The sequence below is a fragment of the Meleagris gallopavo genome, chromosome 4, assembly GCF_000146605.3.
Source record: "Meleagris gallopavo isolate NT-WF06-2002-E0010 breed Aviagen turkey brand Nicholas breeding stock chromosome 4, Turkey_5.1, whole genome shotgun sequence".
Classification (NCBI taxonomy): domain Eukaryota; kingdom Metazoa; phylum Chordata; class Aves; order Galliformes; family Phasianidae; genus Meleagris; species Meleagris gallopavo.
This window is the reverse complement of record NC_015014.2, coordinates 27,748,435-27,756,113: the sequence shown is the minus strand read 5'-3', so window position 1 is coordinate 27,756,113 and position 7,679 is coordinate 27,748,435.

Here is a 7,679-nt window from a genome sequence, read left to right as displayed (position 1 = left end):
TTTTTTTTTAATTAATTAATTAATTAATTTCTGTGTTCCTGGCTCTTGCATTTGTGTAAATCCACGCTTGCTGCAGCCTAGGGCCTTACTACTCTGCTGTCATTGCTGTGCTTTCCATCATGTTATAGTGGTCTAAAACAGAAACACGGCATGGCCTGCCAGTGTGCAAGGAACAATTCCTTGAGCATCTCAATGACTGTGTGCCCTACCCTAAAATTCTTTGTTATCACAGAATCCAAGAATAGCAGGGATTGGAAGGGGTCTTTGGGGATCGTTGAGTCTATCTCTCTGCTACAGTAGGTTCCCTAGACAATGTTGCACAGGAAAGTGTTAAGAGACTGAGAAAGAGACTTTTTTTCTTGTGTATTTGTGTTGTACCGACTATGAGTTTCACACTTGCTATGAAATAACAATATAGACCATTTTCAGGTAGAGGAATAAGTATCGTAAGGATGGGAAACCAACCATCCTGCATCAGCTACAGCTGCTTATATCTGGTAATCAAGGTATGACAAACACTCTTCTGGTAGCAGAAGTCCTGTATAACTCCTAGATGACTTCAAATGCTGCCAGCAGAGCTATTCCTCAGCACTTCATACTGAAACTGGGCCTTTTGCCCATGGACTGCCTACAACAAACTACTAGAGACTTGCCCACAGTCTTGTTAACTGCTGTTACCCAAGCTATCACAGGCACTTGGCCCATCTGAACACATCTTTCCACTCCCCGGGATGCAGGGAGGAGGTGGCTCTATTTGTTTTGTTGTGGCTAAGGAGGAAGAACCTGAGCTACCCACAGCTTCCCAGTCATGAATTAGGAGAAATGGCTGTCCAGTTTTTTTCTCCATAAAGGATGCACTTAAGCAATTTTCGGTACATTTTCCGTTTTTGATGAGAAAAAATAGTGTTCTTATTCTTCCATTAGAAACTATTATATAGCAGCTACTATATTTACAGACAGTAAAAGAAAGCACACCAGTTAACATTTTGCTGGCCATGTCTACCACTGCAGGAACAACAATTTTAAAAATTAAGGGCCAAAAATGAAGCCCTCTTTCAGCTCTTAGCACTTTGTTGACACTGGCAATAGAAAAATACTCTCAAGTCTTACTGCAGCTACCAAAAGAACATGCCATATCTTTAACCTCTTTGCCCACAAGGTGCAAGCTGGAAAAGTGCCCTGCTCAGGTCCTCTGTGACGTGCCTACTTGGTGACACAGCACTGATGCCTCACTCAGAGTGCCTCTAAACCCCAGGTGAGTGCCGACCTAATTTTCTTCCCTCCCTCTCTGCCCACAGCTCTTTATATTCTTTGTTCCTCCTTTCCCTTTTGTTAATTTATTATACAAGGGCAGCAGCACATGACAGATTAAAATCATGAAAGCAAGGCTCATTAGGATTCTATGTCCTTTGAGTGGTATGTAGAAAAAAAATTCTGTGTGAAATGTCATGAAAGTAGATTTTGAGGTTTTGACAGATGTGAGAAAAAGAGAAATGTTTGCCATTTGTCTTAATGACACTTTAGTACATTTGGAGAGCCAAGAGGAGGAAAAAAAGAAATGCCAAAAAAACCCACCCAGCAACAATTTGGGAGATATGTGAGCTGCTTCCAAAAGCAAGGTTGGGCTGAGAGCTTACCCACAGGATACCAGGGAGCCTATTCCTCTGCACAGACTGCAGAAAGGGGACAGCAAATGGGGAAAAATAAGTGACAATCTCAACTCTGAATGCCTTGAGCTCTGGCTAAGCTGGCTTGCATGTTTCCCACCCCCCTCCACCAGCAGGACTGCAGCAGTTTGGGCTCCTTGAGCACACCCATCAGCATGAACAGAAACAAGCAGATCTTTCAGGAATGTAAAGGAAAGTATTTGCATGTAATTACTAATCCAGTTAAGACAACTATTTTCAATGCCATATCTGAACAAAATATCTGTTGGATAAAATCCAGTCCTATACCGGTCAGGCGCCAAGGTGCCAACATCCTGAAATTGTCTGATGGAGTTTTAAGTTTCATTCATGTGAGGAAAGCAGGAGTCATGGACTCACCGACTTCTTTTGACTCGTGAGTCTAGGAAATAATATAACAGGAAAAGGCCTTGGTGAATAACTGGTATCTATGGCCAGTGGATGCCAACATTGAGTCATGACCTTTCAGCCATTCTTTGCCCCATTGAAGAGAAGCCCAGGTGGGAAAGGACACAGCATCAGAGGAAACTGAGGAGCAATGTGGCACGCTGCTAGATCTGTAGGGGAGGGGGCTGAAGGGGGAAGGACTCATTTTTCCACGTCAGAAGTTGTATGTAACCTTGCTTTCATGATTCAGTGAGTAGGGAGTCAAAACTGCTAGTGGTAAACAATGCAATGGCAGAGCAGCACGCTGATTTGAGTTAGAAATGACAAATGTGTAATGCCGTATTGTGAGGAACTAGTTCTGGGAGAGCTATTCACAGCAAAGAATTGATTTGTTGAATTTACGTTTTTTCTTGCATGCGCATTGTCCTGAAAGAGATCACAATTTTCATGAATATGTCCAGCTCTCCAAATTATCTGATGAGCAATGCAAACACATTCCAGGCTGAACTGCTGGTAAGCTGCTTGCTGTGATTGCTGCTTCGAATAGCTGGTGTTAAGAGCAGAGCTGCTGCTCTGTGGGCAGGAAGCTCAGCTGGTTTGTCCAACTGGCCCCACGGATCAGCAGGGCTTGTTCAGTGCATTCACACCATGAGCTGATTGCTGGCACTGTCCAGTCTGTCCCTCATTTGTTTGGCTTTCCAGACCATGATCTCCAGGGGCTGAATTACACCCAAAACCCATCTGTGGTCAGGGCCACTGGACCAGCCAGCTGCTGGCTAGCAATATGACTCTGGAATAGTTATTACTAATAATAAAAAAGCAGCTTCTTTGTGCTTTTGTTTTGCTATGAAGACAACACCACACAAAGCTGATGTGAAGTCTGCATAATTAATGCCATGCTGACTCTCTTGCTATATGGGAAGGGAGGAAAAGCCAGGTGTGGGTTGCCCTGCTCCCTCCAAGCTTGCCTAGCTCTGCCCAGAACGTCTCACACCACGCTCACTAAGCACGAGGACTGCTGTCCCATAACAATATTATCCTCATTGCCTATGAATGGGTACCAATTCCTACCCTGGCTTGTGCTTTCATTTGCTCCCAGTGATTGTTTGCAGGGGTTGGAGACTACAGGTGAAGCCTTTTTGGTGATGTTCTGCAAGCAGGGCAGGTTCTCCTTAAGGGAAACCATGGTTAAACTGCAGTGACTGCAGAGAGAATTTTGGAAGCCATCACATGTATTGACTTCTTCCTCTATTTTGTGCTAATTTCCTCACAGATCTCCCACCAATTTTTTCAACTTTGGTAGATAAAGGTGACCCAAATATCTCAATTATTTTTTTTCCTCCTTCAGCACTTAAATCTATGTTTTTATTTTACCATACACCTCATAGCTGTTACTCTGCAAGCCCTTGTGTGGCAGATGAGCATGCTCAGGCCCCTGCGAGAGGTGAGCCCTTTCCATTTCCAGCAGCCCTGTATCTGCTAATCCATCTTGCAGCCTGCTACCATTACAGCTTGCTTTCACCTCTCACATTTCCCATTTTAAAGAAAACCACATCGCTGGGAAGCATGTTTGTTCCCAACCTGCAGCAGTTCCTGGGCCTACAGCAGCCTTTTGCTGCAGGAAAGAGCTTTTATTTTCCTCAGCATTACTGCAAGAAAAATATGCAGTGTTAAAAGCAAAATGACTGGGAAGGCTTTTCCCTTGTACCATGTGAATAATACTGAATTCTGTCTGTCTGTGGGTGCAGCGATGTGAAAAATGGAAAACCTGCACTGCCTGACCCCATGGGCCCTCCTTTACATCTGCAGAACCAAACACGGCGCTCCAGGAAATGTGAGCATGAGCTGTTTGGAATGGAAGGGGGAAAAAAAACAAACCACAAACACATATTTTTAATTTACTACTGCTGTAATTTAAGATAAGTCCTTGGGCTGGAGCATTGGAGAGAAATAGCGGATGTGCTTGGTGCCAGCACTTCCCTGCCCTGACGCAGCCAAAGGGGCACGGGCCAGAGGATGCCCAGTGGTACAGCGTCGGGATGCTGGCATCCCAGCCCCTAGGCTCTGTGGCCCCATGCTCCTGTGCAGCAAGCCGTTCACTGCACAGCTCTGCCAGCTTCAATGGTTTAATCAGACTCAGCCTCCAAGTATTAACGGCATAAATAAAGTTATGGACTATGAAGCACTTCGAGAGGTCAGCTGGCCCGTTTCCTTGATTTAAGGTCGCATTAGTCACAATATATCACTCCTGCCGAAGAGAGATGCAATCTGCTCTTAGAGATCCTCAGCAGTCCAGGTCTGACAGCCACCATTATCATTACAGAGTCACTCCTTGGCACCTAACTGGATTCTTCCTTGCGGCGACTGAAGACCACAACCCCTTCCCATGCACTGGCAATGGAGAAGATTCCTCCAAGCTAACTGCTGGTGGCCTTTTATGCCTGTGAAGACCTGCAAGTCCCCTCCATCCTCATCTCTCAAGGCCAAACACAAAGTGAGTCGTTTCCTGGAGGCACATTCCTTTCTTTTCCCACTCCATGTGGATGGGAGCAAGCAAACCAAATCAGTGCAAGTGCAGAATGGGAAGAAGGTTTGTGCAAAACTGCCTGAGAGAAACCCTAGTGTGTTACCTGGCATTTACACAGCCAGTTGTGCAGCTATTTACCAAGCACAGTACACAGGGTTTTTAACCATGGCAACCTGTGTATCATGCAGCCCACATGCACAGACAGCTGTGGCAAATAAACAGGCGACAGTCCCAAAATAGCAGCACACCATTGCTTTAATTGTTAGCCCACTGATCTTGTATTGGGTGTAAATAGAGAGCTTCTGGATGAAAGAAACAGGAATCTTAATCAGCCCTGATCAAAAAGGGCACCATGCAAAGACCATGCAATAAAAGGTATGGCAAAAAATTTGCTGAATCAGCCCGAATGTGCAGAAAACAAAACAAAAAAACTTGACTGATGTGGCAGCCATCTGCTGCTAAAACCTGTTTTTGTCACTGTTCTTACTGTGCATATGTGCCAACATTAATGGTAATTATAACCTGCAAATATTGCTCTAACATCCAGGCCCTCATTCTGGGGGAGATGATCCCTAGATCCACACGTGATTTCCATCCCAGTGCTGGTAACATCTGCCAAGGTGCTCGGCACCTTGGTGGCAGGGTGGTTGTTTGCAGACAGCAGCCTGTCACCATTACCCCCAAATCCACATTCCCCTGGACATAACCCCATAACCCCAACTTCCATGCGCTCAATGTGAGAGCGCAGTGGCAGTAGGCTGCTAACAGGAAGCTCCCCGGATGAAATCCCTCTTGCAGAATGTACAGGGTACAGCTGAGATCTCCAAGCTGGGTCCTTTCCAGCCCCAGGGACACATCTTCACACCAGAACCCCTTCAGCTGCTGGCTTGTAGGGCTTCACAAGATTTTCCTACCTGCTTCAGCCTTCCCCACTCCGTCTTTTCTCCCCACTGACTGATAGAGCGCTCCGAGTCTGAATTTTTGAAGGGTTACTTGAAAAACCCCAACACAGTAATTCCCTTTGAACATCCAGTCCACGTGGTCTTGCACCCAAGAGCTTGAACAGCAGCTGCTGCAGAAAATAACCTATTCATTAGGCTTCCAAGGAGAGCTGATCAAATTACTCAATACAAATAATTGAGCTGACAATTTTCTCTTTGCAGGTCATCTACACACGGGCCACTTCTCGCAGGCACAAAAAACCGCCTGGTGTCAGTGAGCCGTGGGATGGGTACGGCCCCACTGCAGGAACTGGCCCGAGGTTTAATATGGCAAGCTTTCTGCTCCCCATTAATATTAGGGAGAGAGGAGGAAGAGAAACACAATGCCGTGGAGGAATTATTGGATCCCAAATGTAAAGACACATGGCTGAGACAAACAGACGTATAAAAGCTGGTATCTGTTGGCTGGTTAGCAAGTTTACATTCCATTTTCTGTTGTCACGTTGACACAAATTATTTGCTCTTGTGTCTGGATTGCTATTTGCCAAGGGTGCAGCGACTCCCCTCAGCCTTGCTCACTTGATTAACCGTCTGCGAGCCGCAGCCCTGTGGAAGCAGGGAGTTCCCCGCCAGCTGGCCCTGCCCTGCCAAGAGCAGCACGTTGCTGTCAGCGTGCCATGCCGGGGGTGTCACAGCTCACCCTGTGCACCATGCAATGAACCGCAGGGCTCTGTGCTGCCACGGGACCCGGCACGGGCCAAGAGCTGGGTTCCAGCCAACTTTAAATAGAAACCACCATCTCCCTGCCTGCACCAGGGCTTGTGTGTCAGCCTGGGGCGCGATGACTGATGGCCCAGCTGCTGCTGCGGCTGCCTTTGGAGACCTCTAATTTAATTAATGGCTTTGGCATGTGTGGAGCATCGCTCCCGTGGCACCCAGCCTCTGCCTCTGCGTCTCTGTGTGGTGTGCAAGTGGAAGCACTGGGAGCTGGGTTTTTCCCATGGCTGGCAGCAAGGGAAGACCCAAAAGGGTTAATGGGATTTGCTAGCCAAGATCTTAAAAAACTAAATAAAGAGCAGAAGCTGTCCTAAGCTTTCCTGACATCTGCAGAACTCAGAAGGACCTGAGAAAAACCTTTTCCCTTTTGCAAAACATGGCAGGATGGTTTTCTATTCTATCGCAGAGCCCTCGATCCTCATTGAGAGCATGGGATTTCATAGAATCATAGCATGGCTTGGGTCCCATGGAAGGGACCTCAAGGATCATCTAGTTCAAACCTCTGTGCCACAGACAGTATTGCCAACTGCTGAATCCAGTACAAGATCAAGTTGCCTAGGGCCCTATCTAGCCTGGCCTTCAACACCTCCAGGGATGGGGCACCCACAGCCTCTCTGGGCAGCCTGTGCCAGCACCTCCCCGCTCTCTCAGTGAAAAACTTCCCCCTTACATCTAATCCAAATCTCCTTTCCTTTTGTTTAAAACCATTCCCCCTTGTCCTATCATTGTAAAATGTTAAACAGGATTTCCCTCCTGTTTATAATCTTCCTTTAAATACTGAAGGGCCACAAGAAGGTGTCCCCACAGCCTTCTTTTCTCCAGAATGAACAAGCACAGTTCTCCCAGCCTGTCTTTATAGGAGAGGTGCTCCAGCCCTCAAGTCATTTTTGTGGCCCTCCTCTGGACCCTCTCCAACAGTCCCACATCTTTCCTATACTGGCTGCCCCAGACCTGGACGCAGTACTCCAGATGGGGCCTCACATGGGCAGAGCAGAGGGAGACAATCACCTTCCTCTACCTGCTGGTCACCCATCTCTGATGCAGCCCAGGATACCACTGGCCTTCTGGGCTGCAAACGCTCACAGTTGTCTCATGTTTTTCATCTACCAGAACCCCCAAGTTCTTCTCAGCAGGACTGCTCTCAGGAAATTCTCCCATCATTAGCATCTTTCTCGCAGCATAAGAAATGACTCCTACTGTCAGTGACATCGACTCTTCCAAGATATATTTGTTTGCATGTCAAGAGTATTTCTGTGGTAAGCAGAAAAAAGTAGTGGTACTTTTTATGAAAAAACAGCTTGTTAGGGTTTCATTTATGTCCAATTCAAAAAACACAATATTGAGCAGTAGGATTTTTTTTTT